Source organism: Haliotis rufescens, unplaced genomic scaffold (assembly GCF_023055435.1).
Source record: "Haliotis rufescens isolate VD_foot unplaced genomic scaffold, xgHalRufe1.0.p SCAF_15, whole genome shotgun sequence".
In the NCBI taxonomy this organism is placed as follows: domain Eukaryota; kingdom Metazoa; phylum Mollusca; class Gastropoda; order Lepetellida; family Haliotidae; genus Haliotis; species Haliotis rufescens.
The window spans coordinates 18,053,582-18,072,557 of NW_025963835.1; the positions used below are offsets into that span (position 1 = coordinate 18,053,582).

Here is an 18,976-nt window from a genome sequence, read left to right on the forward strand (position 1 = left end):
ACCAGTCCTTGTTTTAGCCCCTTAATGCCGCAACCAGACAGGATAACAACAAGTACCATCTTTTAACATCTTTTGGTATGACGCGGCCGGGGATTGAACCCAGGACCTTGCGCTCCTCGGGCGGACCCTCTACCACTAGACCATGGAGGCGGTCCATGAGATTTTAGTGATGACAAGGTAATGTTTATGATAATGTGATGGTGGTGGTGATGATAGTGATAATGTGATGACGTGATGTTGATGGTGGTTATCTGGGGATAATGATGGAGGTGATGATGATGATGATGATGATGATGATGATGATGACGACGACGACGTCGATGATGATGATGATGACGGCGGCGACGACGACGACGATGATGATACAAAATGTTTCAAATTTCATTTGGATGAATTGATCACTGGCGCTGGTTTGAGAGTCTTGAGTTTGTTAAGTTAATTTGCAGCTGATGAAGCCAGACCAGGAACATTTGGTAGAGAACATAGCCTGATGTGCTCCCAGCGTGAGACAGGCCACAACAGTTTGGTGTAGAAGTAATTCACGCACATGTCGTGCTGCTTGTTCATTCACACCAGCCTGAGTCTCAGGGTGTAGAATAGAATAGAAATGTTTAGGACAAAACGCCCTCGTGGGCAGGTTACAAGCTTCGTACGAGCATACCGTATTCGACATAATAAGCGCCCCGCTCTAATAAGCGCCCACGGTGATATTTGCTAATATATTGGCAAGTGAATAATCCCAATTAGCACCCCTACCAATTGATCAATGTACACAAGACTTATTTATTCGTGTAAAAAACGCACTCGTGTGTTAAATGCACCCTTAATTATGTGCAATTAAATTCTTGAAAAGTATATCTGTCGTACATAAACATTTCAGGCTGTCAGCATAAACCACGATACTTATCTTTCAACTATGTTTTTTTTCACCAAAATAATATTCTAATAAGAGCCCCCTATTTCTAATTTTGAGAGCTCCCTGGGCGCTTATTATGTTGAATACGGTAATAAATTTTTCCACATTAATATCGTATTGTATAGTTGTATATCTACATATATATGTACACACAAACACACATACAGGACAAAAGAGGATTGTTAAGAGTGCTCTAGGTTACACACAACCAAATGTTTTCCCATAGACTTCTATAGTAACGTTATGATTTTTTTTTAAATAACTAAGCATTCAACAGCTATTACCTGTATGTGTGTGCACAGTTTGGCCTTAGAGCAGCAATAAAAAAAATAAAAATGACTAGCTTAGTCAGCTCCTTTTCCGAGTAACGGAAGCTAAACACACCACCCCCAGTTTCGCACCAAATGTCACCTACTTGAAAATAGCTGTGGTCACATTCAGCATAAGTCATCATGTTGAAAAAGACAGTACTAAATATAGAAAAACATGGTCAGTTTTAATAACTGGATGGATGTACATTTGAAAGACATAAAAATCTTACAGAATATGCTCCAATCACAGCCTGCAGATATCTCTCGATCTACACTGAAGGCTCCCTACGAAAACCGCACTGTCCAAACTGGTTCTGATTTGGTGTAGTAGAACCTGTAGTTTCAAATAAATTAATCTATAGGCAACATTTTCATTCCTTAAAGAGAAGATTTCATATACAGTGTCTCCTATGCTATTGCAGCCCTCACTATAGCGCTAACATGGTTAAAGCGAGCAGAAATGTCTGGCTCCCAAAATTAACTTATGTTTTTAATAAACTCAAGTTTTACACTGAGTCAATGTGTTTTCATTGAGTATGTTTTAACTGAATCACCAATAGATTGGGAGAAAACGTGTGTACAACCGATTGCTATTTCCGACTTAATCACTGCATTTAAAACAATGCCTTGGAGAGCAGGAAATACAATTAAAATGGTAAATCATCGTCTAGTGATGTTTTATATCACATTTTATATTTTTATTGACCAAGTTTGTTAAACCTGTTTGATTACCTGAATTCGCTGAAGGGATGTGATGTGCATCACACTCGATAAAACTTTTTTTACACTATGAATCATAAACAACTGCTATTCTAATTTTTTTTTCAAATTCTAAAACATGTGGCATAGATCATATCGAGAAGGCAGAGCATGTGCTCTAGCGTCTGTCATCTACCCCCTGACTCGGTTAAACTGCTGATTGTCTACAACACTCATCAATTATTTGGACCCTAAAGGTAGCAAGGTAGAGAGGGGTCACTGTATAATTTTTGCACATTCTTTCAAGTGAGTGAGTGAGTGAGTATGGTTTTACGCTGCTTTTAGCAATATTCCAGCAATATCATGGCGGTGGACACCAGAAATGGGCTTCACACATTGTACCCATGTCAGGAATGGAACCCGGGTCTTCGGTGTGACGAGCGAACGCTTTAACCACCAGGCTACCCGACCGCCCCCATTCTTTCAAGGGGTGCATAATTATTTTGTATGTAAGTTCACATTGCAATTGGTATATGTTTGCTTGATGTTAACTACATGCTACAGTGTTAATAATCATAGTATGATATAATACTGCTGGGGTATTATGCAGCACAGGACCTTTTATCAAAATTCATGCATATTCATATTCAAACCACCCTCTGGCCACAGGTGGTGTTTGTGCGATGAATATGCATAAATTTGGACAAGACATCCTGTGCATGCAGAGGTAGCAGGGGTACTCAACGTCCCCATGAACCCCTGCTGGCCGAACTTGGCCTGCTGGTGATGGGGCCCAATATTTACTTTATTTCATGATTCCATCGTTAAATGTATTTATTGTTTCTTACACTAGTTTTATATAACACAATGTGTTTCTGGTTGTTTATTTGTCCTTTGTTGAAAGAGTTGAGTGTAATATTAAAATGTTACTTGTTTATATAACAATATGGCTAAAAAACAGCCAACCTTGTTTAACGAACACTTCCCACACAGGTAGGCAAAAACCTTTTGGGTTAAATTTACCGGAAGTTATTCAGCCAAATTTTGTATGTTTCAAGAGGTAGTTGGGTAGACTAGTGGTTAAAGCGTTCGCCCTTCACGCTGAAGACCTGGGTTCGATTCCCGACATGGGTACAATGTGTGAAGCTCATTTCTGGTGTCCCTCGCTGTGATAAATAAATAAAACCATAAAAACCATACTAACTCACCCACTCATTGTTTATTCCAATTTCAACACAATCAAAGAACTGATACAAGAAACATGTGAAAAACATCCTGGAATTCAAAGGTCTACAGATACTATACACAAACTTTCAAAAGTTTACATTGAAAAAAACAAGGTTAAAAAACCCATCTTCACCTGATCTGCTGCTGTCATTTGGAAAGACATGTTTAATTTTCTGGTAAACTACACCTTGAAAAATGGGAGATACAAGTTAAATAGATCTGGATGTATTGCCAAGATCCATTAAGCTAAAAGTTAAATGTTAAGCAGGGAAATATATGACATTTTCAACACAGAAGAGCGTAATAACATTACTCCATGACCGAGCGCAGTGTTAGCTGTTGCAGCCATCTGGGGAGAGGAAGCTGGAGAGATTGGGGGGTCAGTTAGGGGGGTGCTTCACCCTCCCTGGCTGGCATCAGTTTTCCCCCTCACAGCTGGCTAGCAACCATTGAAGCTCCAGTCTCAGGATAAATCTCAGGATAAGTCTCAGGAACTTGTCCAAGATAGATGTGCGTGGGCGTGGGTCTGTGAGCTGGGAATCAGTCTGTGAGTGGTGTCCAAGGTACCGGTGTGGATACCGACTACCAGGAACAACTGATCAAGTGGGATTAATGTGAGTGAATTTTTGTTTTATAACTTTGTATGTTTTTGTAGATTGTGGATTCTTGAAGGGACTTTGTGACAGGCTCCAGCTGGATTTTTTCACATGAGTCATTTTGGGGACTTTTTGTCAGAGGGTAAACTTTTTTCATGTGTGTGTGTATTCATTTTTTTTGCCAGAAAAACGTACCTGTTAAGCTATGACTGAGAAGAGACAGTTTTTTTAGTTTCAAGAAGAACACTGAGTTGGTGGTTTTACTCCAACAGCTGGATCTTGTCCACAGGAATATGTAGGTGTCCCAAACAATTTAAGTAAAAGTATTGACCCATGTACCGTATATGACCGCGTGTAAGCCGAATTATGAGGACCAGAAAAAAGATTCTGTAGAAAGGGGTCGGCTTATCCACGGGATACACTTTCATGATAGTATTTTTCAGATCGTGATAGAATACAACTTCCTGAAAGTTTGGAAGTTGCCACGACCAGAGCCATTATTGTTATAAATTATCAATAAAGTTATTATTATACACCAATGTTGTCATTATTAAAAAAATGTTATGCATATTACTACTTCCGATGATAAGTTTTCATTTGAAAGTTCAAAGTTTATCGTTCTTCATAAACTCCACAATCTTTACATGTAACAATATATGTAATTCACAGCTATAATAGATGAATTGATCCTCGGCTGCATCATACCAAAAGAAGAGATGGTAATACGTAGCTGTCCTAAACAATTTAAGAAAAAGTATTGACCCGTGTATCCCACGAGCCCCCTAAATGGATCAGTAATGTTTTTATTTTTGTTTTGTACAGCTATGTATATATTCTCTGATCTGGCTGAAAAGGGATTGCGAAGGACAACTCAGATCTTAATGAAATGTGTAACCAATGTACGTAGCATAAAATGTTGATATTGTATATGTTATTGACTTCTGATAAGCAAACAATGTTCTTTGTCGTCAGTGTTCATAGCTGACATTGCCATTGTAATTTTCAAGTTGCTGCTGTTGTTTTTTATGCTTAATTGTCATAACGAGAAGCAATACAGTAAACTACGGTTATAACAAACCCAAGGGACCACAAATTTTAGTTTGTTATAACCTTTGTTTGTTATAATCATATATACATTATCATCTTCCTGCGGCAAGAGAGTTAACTGACTATAAAAGTCCAGTTTCCACCCTTGCCGAACTAGGCTGGTATTATGGAGATAAATTTTGTCTGGACTAATGAGTCTATGCATAGTCCAATCACAATCACGCAACAAAATCAAAATCCGGTTCATAAACTGTCGTGCAGATTTTGGTAGATTGCAGGATTTGCAAAGCATGTGCACCGCCAACTTGTTAACCCATATTTTCCAAATCTTGTCATGTTTTTAATCAAGGTGCTCATGTGATTTGATGCATTTCGCGATGTAAGACTCGTTTTATCACAATATAGACCTTGATTATCGATCAGATCATCTTGACTGGGCGCCATTGTTTTGTTTGAAGTAAATGCAAGTGATACGAGAGGTGGAATCTGATTGGTCTAAAGGAGAGGCTCTGAAGGGACATAACTCGTAATAGCCACTGGTGGCGCTACGATCGAGCCCAGGGAATTCCAGCCTAGTTCGGCAAGGGTGGAAACTGGACTTTTAAAGTCAGTTAACTCTCTTGCCTCAGGAAGATGATACATTATATAGACAGCCAGTTGTCGGGAAAAAAAACCAGTTGGTTATATCGGCCATTTTGTTATAATCGTGTTCATTATGAACGTAGTTTACTGCTTTACAATGTAATGGCCAAACTGTTGACTGGAATTGGAATGCAAAACTGCACACCAGCAGTTGATTATTAGATGTGATGCTCATGATGTCAATCACTGGATTGTCTGGTCCAGAATTGATTATCTACAGACCGCCGTAATATTGCTAGAGTCTTGCTGATTGCAGCATTAAACAACAAACAACAAACAAGTACATCTACACCAACAGTTAAAAGTATTAAATGTGCTGTTCCTCTACACACTGGCAGTTAATTATAAGATGGAGACTGCAGTTCTGTTTACTGGCTGGGTAAAAATTGTATGACAATGTACTAAAAAAAATGGTGAGTTAAAATTTATTGTCGCATCAGCAGTATCTCATCCATGTAGTGACATTTCTAGATATAATGTTCATGGTGTTCTTATAGATTCTGTTCTCCACCCAGTATCATAAAAACTAGAAACATCACTAGAAAAATGATTCAGTATTGCTTCACTGATCTAGGGTGCCTCTTTGAACATTAGGGTTACCGCATTCGATGTAATAAGCGCCCCGCTCTAATAAGCGCCCGAGGCGATATTTGCTAAGATATTGGCTAGTGAACAATCCCAATTAGCACTCCTTCCGATTGATCAATGTACACAAGACTTATTTATTCGCGTATAATACGCACTCGTGTGTTATATGCACCCTTAATTATGTGCAATTATATTCTGGAAAAATGTATCTGTCGCATATAAACATTTCAGTGTGTCAGCATAAACTACGAAATTTATCTTTCAACTCTCTTTTTCCCACCAAAGTAATATTCTAATAAGAGCCCCCTATTTCTAATTTTGAGAGCGCCCTGGGCGCTTATTACGTCGAATACGGTAGTTGTGTTAGGGTAAGTTACTCTGCCTTAGCCCTCAGATCCTTGAATGAAAGTTGTGGCGAAGATGTTCAAGATGTTCAAGCTCCAAACCATTACTGCCCTTCTCTGAGGATTATATGGCCAAAGACTCACTTCTAACAACCATGTAATCAAATAATGTAATCTATATGCATCTGGATGAAATGGCTAAAAGAGACATATTGTGTGTCGTATAGAAATCCTTATTTATCTGTTAATTTGTACATGAAGGTATTTGCTGTGTGATTTGACAATCATCTTTTATGTCGCTATCAAGCCTCAGTCAATGTGCAATTTGCGATAGCTGCGGGGTATTTTATGTTGCATGTGAAGTTTTGTTTAGAGCTCTATGGGTTCCACACGTTGTGGAAAGAAATGCCTTTGTGTCGGTGTATCTGGAGGCTTCGTCAAATACAAATACCAGGCTTGTTTTTCACTCGGAAAGATCAGGTCTTTTGAAACCAATATAGAGGAAATAAAGTGAGTGGAATGATGGAGGGCCTGAGACTGGGATAGGGAACATGGAGAAGGACTGGGTCTTGACAAGTTGGGGCTGTGGCAAGGGTCTTGACAAGATGGGGCTGTGGCAAGGGTCTTGACAAGTTGGGGCTGTGGCAAGGGTCTTGGCAAGTTGGGACTGTGGCAAGGGTCTTGACAAGTTGGGGCTGTGGCAAGGGTCTTGACACGTTGGGACTGTGGCAAGGGTCTTGGCAAGTTGGGGCTGTGGCAAGGGTCTTGACAAGATGGGGCTGTGAAAAGTGTCTCAAACTATGGGGGCTGTGGAAAGGGTCTTGACAAGTTGGGGCTGTGGCAAGGGTCTTGACAAATTGGAACTGTGGCAAGGGTCTCAGACAACTGGGGCTGTGGAAAGGGTCTTGTCAAGTTTGGGCTGTGGAAAGGGTCTCAGACAAGTTGGGACTGTGGAAAGGGTCTCAGACAATTGGGGCTGTGGAAAGGGTCTCAGACAATGGAGACAGTGGAAAGGGTCTTAGACAATGGGGTCTGTGGAAAGGGTCTCAGACAATGGAGACAGTGGAAAGGGTCTCAGACAATGGGGGCTGTGGAAAGGGTCTTAGACAATGGGGGCTGTGGAAAGGGTCTTGACAATGGAGACAGTGGAAAGGGTCTCAGACAATGGGGTCTGTGGAAAGGGTCTTAGACAATGGGGGCTGTGGAAAGGGTCTTAGACAATGGGGTCTGTGGAAAGGGTCTCAGACAATGGAGACAGTGGAAAGGGTCTCAGACAATGGGGGCTGTTGAAAGGGTCTCAGACAATTGGATCTGTGGAAAGGGTCTCAGACAATGGGGTCTGTGGAAAGGGTCTCAGACAATGGGGGCTGTGGAAAGGGTCTCAGACAATGAGGACTGTGGAAAGGGTCTCAGACAATGGAGACAGTGGAAAGGGTCTTGACAAGTTGGGACTGTGGAAAGGGCCTCAGACAATGAGGACTGTGGGAAGGAAAATCTCCTGTACATCTGTAGAAAGTAAGCATGAAAAAAGAATCATGAGCAAACTGTTAACATATTTCTTTGAACCTTAAGCTGGAAAAATATGTTTGATTAATACCTTTTTAACAAATTTTCTATTAAATTATTAAATGTAACAATTTAACTTTAAAATGTTTTAAATATGTTTAAACACCAAACTCATTTCATATGAATGTGGAAACAATGTTCATTGTTATTACTGCACTTCGACACCTCACAATTCTTGATAATTTAATGTCAAGAATGATATCCGAGACACTTTGTCTCGAGTGTTTTCCACATGAGCAGATCCGTAGCATCAGTGTGTCAAAATGAGAAGAAAGAGATATATGTCTGTACCTATTTACCATGGAAACAGATTACCATGATATGGAGATACTTGGCACCACCGATGTCGTGATCTCATACTCTTGTCTGTCGTATAATTTTGTTTCACTTGAACCTGCGATGTAAATAAGTGTAAATATTCCCAAGGCGAGCCTATCATAGTCACCAGTTTCCATTTCTTAAGCTGCAGTGGCAAATCTATTAAATTACATGGCATATGGGGGAAGATTGTAATGTCGGATAGAATTTGATTGGCAGGTATGTACATCGGAATCAGGTCCTGTGACATGTATGCTGTCGTACATTTCAGAGGCAAACCGGTGCATTTATTTCCATTTTATTGATTATACTTTTGTTGGCAAATGAAATATTATTAGTAATAGTCATGGTAATTTTAGTAATAATTAAATCGGCAATTATCATAAAATACTGAAAAACAAGAGATTTATTGACAGAACTATAATTGGTTTTTTTCTGAGTTTGAACTTGTGGTCAGATATGCTTGATGTCATTTTCTTTTTGTCTGACCGCCTCCATGGTCAAGTGGATGGAGGATGTGCCGGGAGAGCAGATGGACGGTGGTTTGATCCTCGGCTGCATCTAACCAAAAGAAGAGATGGTACTTGTTGTTACCCTGTACATGCTCGGGATTAAAGGGTTAAAACAAGAACTGGTTGGCTCGGAGTCAGTATACTGTGTCTGAGTGGGGTATTCATGTTAAACTGCGGCATGGTATCTCAGTGAGCTAGCACTATAAATCAGCATCAGTCTGGACTAGTACAAGCAGAACCATACACACACACGTGCATGCACCTCCTCGACGTATCCATGTTAAACTGTGGTATGGTTTCTCAGTGGGCTAGCACAAAAGAATTTAGACTAGTACAAGCAGCCACGCACGTGCGCACGCACGCACGCACACGCACGCACATATTGCTATAAAAGTGCAATAATCTTGAACAATCCCATTTCACCTTCTCTTTGGCCCCTCAATTAATTTGAGTCTTTCTATTTTTCAGTCTTTTTTTCTAACTTTTCTGTTTACTGTTGACACGTTTTGACTCAATAATTCTAAAAGTGTCCACTTGTCTTGACAAAGATCTGGGTTTGGTCCCCACATTCCAGTCAGCAATTATGAAGCCAATTTTTTCTGTCCGTCCCCCTTGGCGCCAATTTGGCAAATCTGTGTCTCTCCTTCTCCCTCCCTTCTTAAACCGCCATTTTTTCATCCCTTGTTTTGGTTTTGGTTTTCTTCGCTGTATAGCCACAACACCTAATTGGTAAACTCATGCATGTCCCCAACCATCACAGAGAGAAACAATTAAAATGGACAATCTGGTTTCGTTTCGGGACAGAAAAAAGCACCAAAACTCATGCATGTCCCCAACCATCACAGAGAGAAACAATTAAATTGGACAATCTGGTTTCGTTTCGGGACTGAAAAAAGCACCAAATGAAATGAATTTTGACCTTTGCACAATTAACATAATTTCAAAACAACCAAAATACTGTGTCACATAGAGTTGCATAGTATTTTTCTCTTCCTGTATTCTCAGTTTGCTTGTCTCTTTACCCCCCGTGGGGTAACCTGGTGGTTAATGCATCTGCTCGATTCCCTACATTGGTCCAATGCATGAAGCCCATTTCTGGTCTCCCTCGTCCTGATATTGCTGGAATATTGCTAACAGTGGCGTAAAACCATACTCACTCACTCACTCACTCACTCACTCACTCACTCACTCACTCACTCACTCACTCACTCACTCACTCACTCACTCACTTACTCACTCACTCACACTTCCCTTGGGTCCATTTAATTTTTATCTCTGTGTATATAATTTCATCTCAAATGCTTATTGACTGGTCAATGTCTTATTTCCCTCTTTGAGTGTACATTTTGCATACAGTACAGAGGTAAATTGTACCATTCGCCTGGTTGATGCAATTTTCTTACCAAATCTGACCCGTGAAGATCTGTGGTAGAATAGGTCTTCAGCAACCCATGCTTACCGTAAAAGGCGACTATGCTTGTTGTAAGAGGTGACTAACGGGATCGGGTGGTCAGACTTGCTGACTTGGTTGAAGCATGTCATCGATCCCGATCCCCATGCTCATGATGTCAATCACTGGAGTGTCTGGTCCAGACTCGATTATTTACAGACCACCGTCATATAGCTTGAATAGCTGATAAATTTTTATCGTCTTAATTATGTCAAACTGAGAAGTTTCAGTCGGACAATAAAAAAGATTAAATTGATGTCAGGACTGATTCAAGTATACAATTTCCTTAAACAAACACCTGAAATTTAACTTACCTAAAAAAAAGAAGAAAAAAAGTGATGCCAATTCAACTTTAATTATCTTAACCAAACTCCCGAAATACAAATTACAAAAAATGAGAAAAAAAAGTGATGTCAGGATTGACTCATGATCAATTTTTTTAAAAACTCCTCAGGTTTAGATTAATAAAAATATACAAACAGAAAGATGTTCACAAAGACCATATTTTTTTTCAATACAGAAAATGCTGTTTAAATTTGTAAACTTTTGTAAAATTTAAAGCAGACTGTTCTATTAATAAACAAAATATGTGCCCAGACTTATCTCATTTTTATCCTTGACACTGTAACATTATATCCAAGGAAACCATTTCACTCAGACACAACCGATAAAGTGAAGAATTTATACAAATAATTTGATGATATGATTTATGTCTTTAAAGTCATCTACACAGATCATGCTGTTGTCTAGACTAGACTTAGTTAATGAAAACATTTCTTTAAAATAATGGTAATTTTTTTAAAAGAACCTTTCCTCTTCTGTTGTTTTATCATGGAAATTAGCCTTGGTTTTGTTTGATCTAGACTTACCTAGGCTTTGAGTAAAAATGTATACATATATAAATTCCACAGTCATACACAGAACTAGCTGTCGGGGGAAACATGTATATTTCATGCATAATAGAATGTGCTGAAGTCAAGTACAAATTGCAAGTGACAGAGCTTCTAAACACGTCCCAATCTTAACATTCATTAAAATCGCTATCTTATCTATGAATGGGTTTTTTATCAAGCATTTCCGTTTTGCTCCAACCAAAGTGGAAAGATCACAGATGGGGATTCCAGGATGTTTTTTGCACGTGTTGGGAAAGGATTAATTATTGTGTAACACTTAGAAGAGTGTCTTGACATTCTTCAACAATGTCTTGTTTTTGTGAACAGCTGATGGAGTAATGCTATGTACAAAGGCATTGCTGCCTGGTGTCAGTTTCATGGGAAAGAAACATGCTACTAGCGTTGACAGGAGGCTAAGGGTGAAATAAACAATAACAATTTTAAATGTATTACAGCATCACATAATTTGAAATTATTGGAGTAAATCTCAAACGAAGGAAGAATTTTGGGATAAGAATTAATATTTTAGTGCTTCTGATTTCTGGAGGGTCTCAGTCAATAACCTGTGACTAAAAAGGTGACTCCATGACTGTGTATGAGGGGAAACGGGTGGCCCAGTCGTCTGAGGTGCCGCTACTGTGACAAAATGAATCCCTTGGGCATGCCAGAATCCTTTCAACGTGGGTTCAATTCCCAGTTCGCACTGATTATGTTTCTAGGTCTGTCAGCACCATACCCGTGCTTGTGGGTTTCACCAAAGTGGTAAAAATCTGAGACTTTCATCACTTCGGGCTTTCCCCCCACATTATGCTGACACGCCGTGATATAACTGGAATACTGTTAAAAGCATCGTTAAACCCAACTCACTCACACACCCTGATTATGATTGTTATTCTGGACAGGGCATTAACGTGAATGCTCCAGAGTATAATAAACCACAATTTACTGTGCCATGCCAGGATCTGCCTGAATCTAATCCCTGGTCTATCTACACCATACCAATGCAACTGGAATCTTTACCAGTGACCATCTATAACCCACGTCATTTGGGTTTTTTTGAAGGTCAGGTAACTTTGAATTCAGTTGTCATAAATAAAAATTAACACGTTGATAGTCCTTCAGTTGAATTGACAGAAGGTCGTAAGGTAAAACGGGGTGTAACGTCGCATTGCACTTTTGCATTACATTGCATGCGTGTGTAGGGGTTGGTGGCTGCTTGTACTAGTCTGAACTGATGCCGATTTTGTAGTGCTAGCCCACTGAGATACCATGTCGCAGTTAACATAGATATCCAAGTCAGACCAGTATACTGACTCCAAACCAACCAGTCCTTGTTTCATCTCCTTAATGCCGAGGGCCAGGCAGGGTAACAACAAGTACCATCTTTTATTGTCTTTTGGTATGACGCGGCCAGGCATAAAACCCGGACCTTCTGCTTTCTGGCTGGACGCTCTACTACTAGATCAACCTGTCGTAGGCAAACCATTGGCTTTTCAAGAAAACAATTGGTTGATGCACCTATCAGGTCGGTCAGAACACAGCTGACCATAACTAGCAGCCATTGTGACCACACAATCACCAATCACCTCACATAACAAGCATATGGTGCTGGGGACATATATAAGGGAGGTGACCCCTGAAGATCCGGGATAGAACAGGTCTTCAGCAACTCATGCTTGCCATAAAAAGCGACTATTCTTGACGTACGAGGCGACTAATGGGATCAGGTGGTCAGGTTCAGGACTTGGTTGATGCATGTCATTATATCCCAATTGCGTGGATCGATGCTCATGATGTCAATCACTGGATTGTCTGGTCCAGACTCGATTATTTACAGACCGCCGTCATATACCTGGAATATTGCTGAGTGTGGCATTAAACAACAACCCAACCAACCAACCAACAAACATAAGGGAGGTTGCATCACAAGGGCTTGTAACCAAATGGTTAGCATTTTGTTGGCTTGAATTAATTACATGTTAGTACAATGTGTAAAACTATTTATTTGTCTTGCGCACCACAATATAACTGGAATATTTTGCTCAAAAACACACTCTCATTACTCTTAAATATTAACAAGTATGATATGGACTCACTTTTTTGGATAACCTTCTGTTTTGACAATGTTTGTTTTTAAGTAAATAATCTGGAGAGCATCAACAGGAAAAGAGTCTGCCAATACTTGAAAATTTCAATTATTTTCTCAGGTCTGTCTTTCAGAAAGGGCCTTTGGTGACTTTGTCAAGACATACAGCATTGTAATTAGCCCTCAGATTTCAGAGACATGTGTTTGTTATTTGCCAGCACCCTACAAGTTATTTTACAAATGAGAAACTTCAACAAGTCAGTGCGTTCAAAATGCTTTATTTTGTTAAAACTACATTCCTGTTCTCTTGAGGGGAGGTAGCCATGTTGCAACACCGGTAAAAGTGTCCAATTACACCAGACTGTTTCCAGAAAAGGATATATTCTGAAAATGGGTACATTTCTGCCATTTCTGTTTTCAATTGGGAGTTGATTTACAGAGATGATCATTCTTTCACCACATGTTTATTTCACTAGCGAGAAGGGATGGACATGTAAGATTTCCCTTTATAATAATTTTGTGTTGGTAACCATGGTAACATTCCTTTTCGGAATAGATTGAAATATACATGTTACTTTTTTTATAGTAACTGTGTGTTGGGATTTACCTAGGTCAGTCCATTTATGAGTGAGTGAGTGAGTCGGTTTTTACACTGTTTTAAGCAATGTCCTTACACAGCAGGGGACACCAGAAATGAACTTCGCACATTGTATGGGCATCAATCTCTGGTCTTTGGCGTGACGAGTGAGCGCTTTAACCATAAGGCTACCTCGTATCCATTTGTGAGTCTTGTGACATAGGGCATTGGCATGAGTGAGTGAGTAAATGAGTATGGTTTTACGCCGCTTTTAGCAATATTCCAGCAATATCATGGCGGGGGACACTAGAAATGGGCTTCACACATTGTACCCATGTCGGGAATCAAACCCGGGTCTTCGGCGTGACGAGCGAATGCTTTACCACTAGGCTACCTGACCGCCCCGGCATTGGCATGAAAATGGGTCCAACGGGGACCACAATGCAAAACAAATAAATTACAAAGTAATTGTGAAGACTTATTCATATTATAGATGGGAAATCCTTGTTTGAAACAAGAAACAAAAATGGCGATTTGAAAAGAAAATGTGACACGACAGTCCAAATATTTCTGATCAAAATAGGAAAATAAATAAAATCTAATGTGCATGCTACAACTAAACTAGTTTCTATGATAAAGAACAATTTTTGTCCTTATGCCATAGGACTGTCACAGGGCATACAATTTGCATCCATTCCTTATACCATTGGGCTATCATGCGATACCTGAAGACTTGAAGACCTAAGTAACACAGCTATCTATACTGAACAAATATGTGAGGGATCATAAATATTTTGGGGATATTTTTGGTAGTGAAGACTGAGCACACAGTTTTAATCTCATTAAAATCAGACCTTAGTTCTTGCTACCACTCAACAAAGACATCCCATTAGGGGTCATGTCAGAACGACCTTTCATCCGACCAATCAGAGCGTCGCTTACCAGATTATGAAAGTGACAGTCGGAATGTGATTTCTAATCATGCAATCTCGAAAACTTTAACATGGGGTATTCCGAACGATAGTTATGGGTTTAAAGACTGAATCCTTACAATCTAGACCATCTATTAGCCATTCCAAAAAATTTTTGTTGAGGTTTCAAATTTGTAATCGAGAATTTTTCAAAATATGTTTTGAAGCGAAGTTGCCAATTTGAAATTAATGCCGTAAAGCACGAGAAAGCTGCCTTCTGATTGGTCATTCCATTGGTCGGTCAAAGTTCGCGCAAGGTCGGTCTGACGTGACCCGTAATGGGATGTCCTGAGATCTTTGTTTAGCGGTAGCGAGAACTAAGATCTGATTTTAATGAGATTGTTTTTGGTAGTGAAGACTGAGCAAACAGTTTCAAACAAATATCCCCAAAATATCCATGATCCCTAACAGTTTTGTTCAGTATACATCATAGGCAGATCCAGAGGGGGTCCGGGGGTCCGGGGGTCCAGGGGTCCAGGGAGTCTGTACACCCCCTACCCCCTTTTTGAAAACCAAATGTAGTATGTTGTATGCTGTAAAATTGACTGAGAGAGGATTTTGATATTTTGTACACCTCCCTTTTATAAATGCTAGATCCGCCCTGGTAATCGCAATGGATTTCCCTTTCTGAAAACAGTGGCTACCAGTTAGAACTTGTAGAAAACACATGTAACGCAAAAGAAATGCATGATAGTGTAAGCCTTGTGAGATACAGTGCTCTGAATGTGCCTCCGCATGGCCTGGTGGTCTGTAACTAGGCTGGAATTCCTCTGATGAACCTGAAGAACTGGAACTACCTTTTGAGACTTGTAAATAAACCTACCTAACTGGCTGGTACAGTAGCAACTGAAATGTATCTATACTGAATGATACATTGAGTGCATGTACATGTTGATAAACCACATAGTCTTTGCAAGAAATATTCATATACACTTTATTATTCCATATGGTGAACCCACTATCATGGAACTGTTCTGGGTGAACAATACCTTCCAAATGACGTGCTGGTTTTCTTGGGGAATTAGTCAGCAAAGAGCCAGAGTCACAGGAGACTAATCACAATTTTATTTACAAGAACAATTAACAATATACTTAGATAATAACTGAGGGTGCCACAGAGAGTCGGTACAACACTCTGGGCTGTGGGAGAGAGGTCTGCTTGGTAAGTTGGTCAAACCCCTTCTCTGCCTAAAACCTGCCTACAGTATGTATTTAACAAAAATTTAAACAATAGAAAGGAATGTGATTGGTTGATACACGATTGGTTGTGTCCTAAGCTAAATGGATGGCTAGACAGAGGGGAATACTAAATCCTGTTTATCCTGTTGGACTGGCACTAATCTTGTTGACATATTTACTGGATGCTTTGAAAGAGATTAGGGTGTCACTATAGATGAGCTTGTGTGGGGGCTAATCCTTAATGCCCTATAGACGAGCTTGTATGGGGGCTAATCCTTAATGCACTATAGACGAGCTTGTATGGGGGCTAATCCTTAATGAGTCTTAATTGAAATAATGTTATTCTAATATACCCCGGTGGGTGATGACAGATATACTTAAATAAATATCCTTTGTCTGGGAGATGGGATCTTGATACCTTAGGCTAGCATTTATCTAAAAGCTTTAAATCAATTAAACTATGTAGACGTAACTCTTGTCTTATTGAATAGTATGTCTAGAAGATGCTCTCCCATTACCTTAGGCTAGCAACCATCTAAAAAAAGCTTTAACTGAAACTACTGATATTTTATATATGCATTTTACCTAATGATATTTATTACTTAAACTATAATTATATGAAATGATGTATAAATATTACACCATGATAACTCATAAAAGCACTTGATGTAGATCTAATTATTATAAGATAACTTAGTATAAATGTTATCCCATGATAACTTCCCCTCCGTCTGAAAAAGTTTGGACCCCAAACGTGTAAAAAAAATAAAAATAATTAAGGCTTAGATGGACAATGTATAAAGTTAAACTGGTAGTAGTGAATAATAATTATTATAGAGTCTCTTTGATATAAGGAAACATAATATAAAAATGCTGTCATCAGGGATTCTGGATGTGGAGCTGGCTTGTCTGGGCAGTCTGTACTGGTAGTTTTATGGGTGATGAAGGAGGCCTTGAGTTCCACATCCTGGATTGGGGTTGTAAGATAGTAGGCTGTGTCCATGGAGGTTTTACATGGAAACAAAGAAAAGAGAGTTAGCATGTCATATATAAATACTTTCTCAGTTTGTCTGTAATAACTAGAAAATAAAACAAATATGATAATTATGATGTAAAAGATCGGTACATAAATATTACTAAACGGTGTCATGACCAGGAAGATGTATTGGCGGCAAATTACAAAAGTATATCATGAAAAATAGTAATATCCTTCTATTTTTGGATACAATCATTAGACGCATTATATATGCATCTATGTGCATGTGCATATAACAAGTGCATTGGTTTATTACACTAATACGGTATACAAAAGGTGTATATCCTTTTTAGAATTCTTTGTTAGTTTTCGTAACTATTTGGTTTGCCTTTTTTTTGTTTTGGTTCATGTCAGTTTGGTTTGGTTTATTTTAATTTGGTTTGTTTCGCTTTGCTTCGTTTCGATTTTCGTTCAGTTCAATTCGGTTCAATGCAATGTAGTTCGGTTTCATTCGGTTTGCTATATAGTTTGATTTGCTTCGGTACGATTCGCAGTATCGGTTGCTTTGGTTTGGTTCATTTCATTTAATTCACGATAAGGTTCGTTTCGTTTCGATTCACGGTATGGTTTGGTTTGGTTCACTTCATTTTCGTGATACGGTTCGTTTCAATTCGGTTTGATTTGCCGTACGGTTTGATTCGTTTTGTTACGGTTTCGGTTCGTTTTGGTACGGTTTCGGTTTCGGTTCGTTTCGCTTGGTTTTTGAGATTGGTTGATCAGGTCAATGCTCAAAATTTGTTGTGATACAAATAACTCAGATGATCAGGCTGATGCCATTTGTTCTCAACTGGCGACCCATAGTGAAAAGACTGGACACAAGAAAACATAACAAGATACAGCTAATAACTGTTTCGTGATTTGCACCGTTTATTTAGGAGATTTTGTATTTTGCACAGGAATATTTTCAATTGGCATTCACAGACATATATGGGGAGTTGATCATAAAATGGTGAACTGGGTCTATAGTGTATGCTTGTAGCACGGTAGTAAAACCTGTCGATGTTTCCCAAGTCCCCATGTGGAAAAATAACCCTTTTGGATTTATAGATTGGTAGTTCAGTCGGATCATATGGACAACTGTCTACTTTAACGGGCCACTTAGAAAGATCCTTCCAGCTATCATCAAGGTAGCGCTGTATGAGGTGGAGAGGAACACTTTCAAAATAGCGTGTTTGGTAATCATGATGATCATCTCCATATGAGACCTTGACATAGCAGTCTCCTTGAATAATTTCAATGCCCATAACTCTTTCTATTTCATGATCTACTTTTCGAAGGTGTTTTGGAAAAATTGGATATGGTTTGACGTCTAATTCTATGCATGGTTTGGTGTTCTCTTGCTGGACATTCCCTGACATTGGATTACCTGACAGAACATTGACTGATTTATTGTCTTGTGCTGATTCCTTTTGGTCGAAAAACTTATGATTCTTCAGTGGACGTTTTCGTCGTTTTCCTGACATACTTCTTTTGAGGTGAAATTCTCTCCGAATGGAGTCTGGAATGCTGCTGCCATATTCCCATGTGTTTCCTCTTTCTGGATCCTTCCATTTTACTCTGTAGTAGATTTTGCCATTTGCTCTCTTGGAACTAACAATTGAATGGATGTCCTCTGGATTGAAGACCTGAGGGATGCCCTTGGTTTGATTACCTGATGTTGGAGGTTGTACCTGGCTGTCGTCGGGTTGTTTTCTGGATTTGGGCTGGTGATGCTTACTATTCACTCCTCTTTTCCCTTTATTTACCTTTTCATTTACCTTGGTTGGAGCACTAGGACCTGGTGTGGCATGATTTTCCTTCATGGTTGCCGTGGGACTGGTAGGTTTTTCTGTTGTACTTGAAGCAGGGTTTTTCTTCTTTGTTGGGGTCTTTTGCTTCTGACTCTTGTTGCTGGAAGTACCTGCCTTTGTTTTGGAATTGACCTTCTTACCTTTCTGTTGTGGAGGTGATTGATCAGTTGCCTGGTAAGTTGAACTTGTTGGTGGGGAATTGTTGCTGTCGAGATGAGTATCATTGAC

At 39.4% G+C, this 18,976-nt stretch overlaps 1 protein-coding gene across 2 annotated transcripts in view; it reads left to right on the top strand.

The window, feature by feature from the left end:
• The window catches only part of LOC124138660 (septin-2-like), a 123,880-nt gene that overhangs the window by 18,462 nt on the left and 86,442 nt on the right, over positions 1-18,976 (top strand). The window contains exon 1 of one of the 2 annotated variants that reach the window (XM_046505409.2): positions 3,634-3,767. The exons of the other annotated variant lie outside the window; for it this stretch is intronic. The gene's annotated coding sequence lies outside the window, so the exon portion shown is untranslated. Of the gene's footprint in view, positions 1-3,633; positions 3,768-18,976 lie in introns of those variants that run through there. 2 annotated transcript variants of the gene reach the window in all.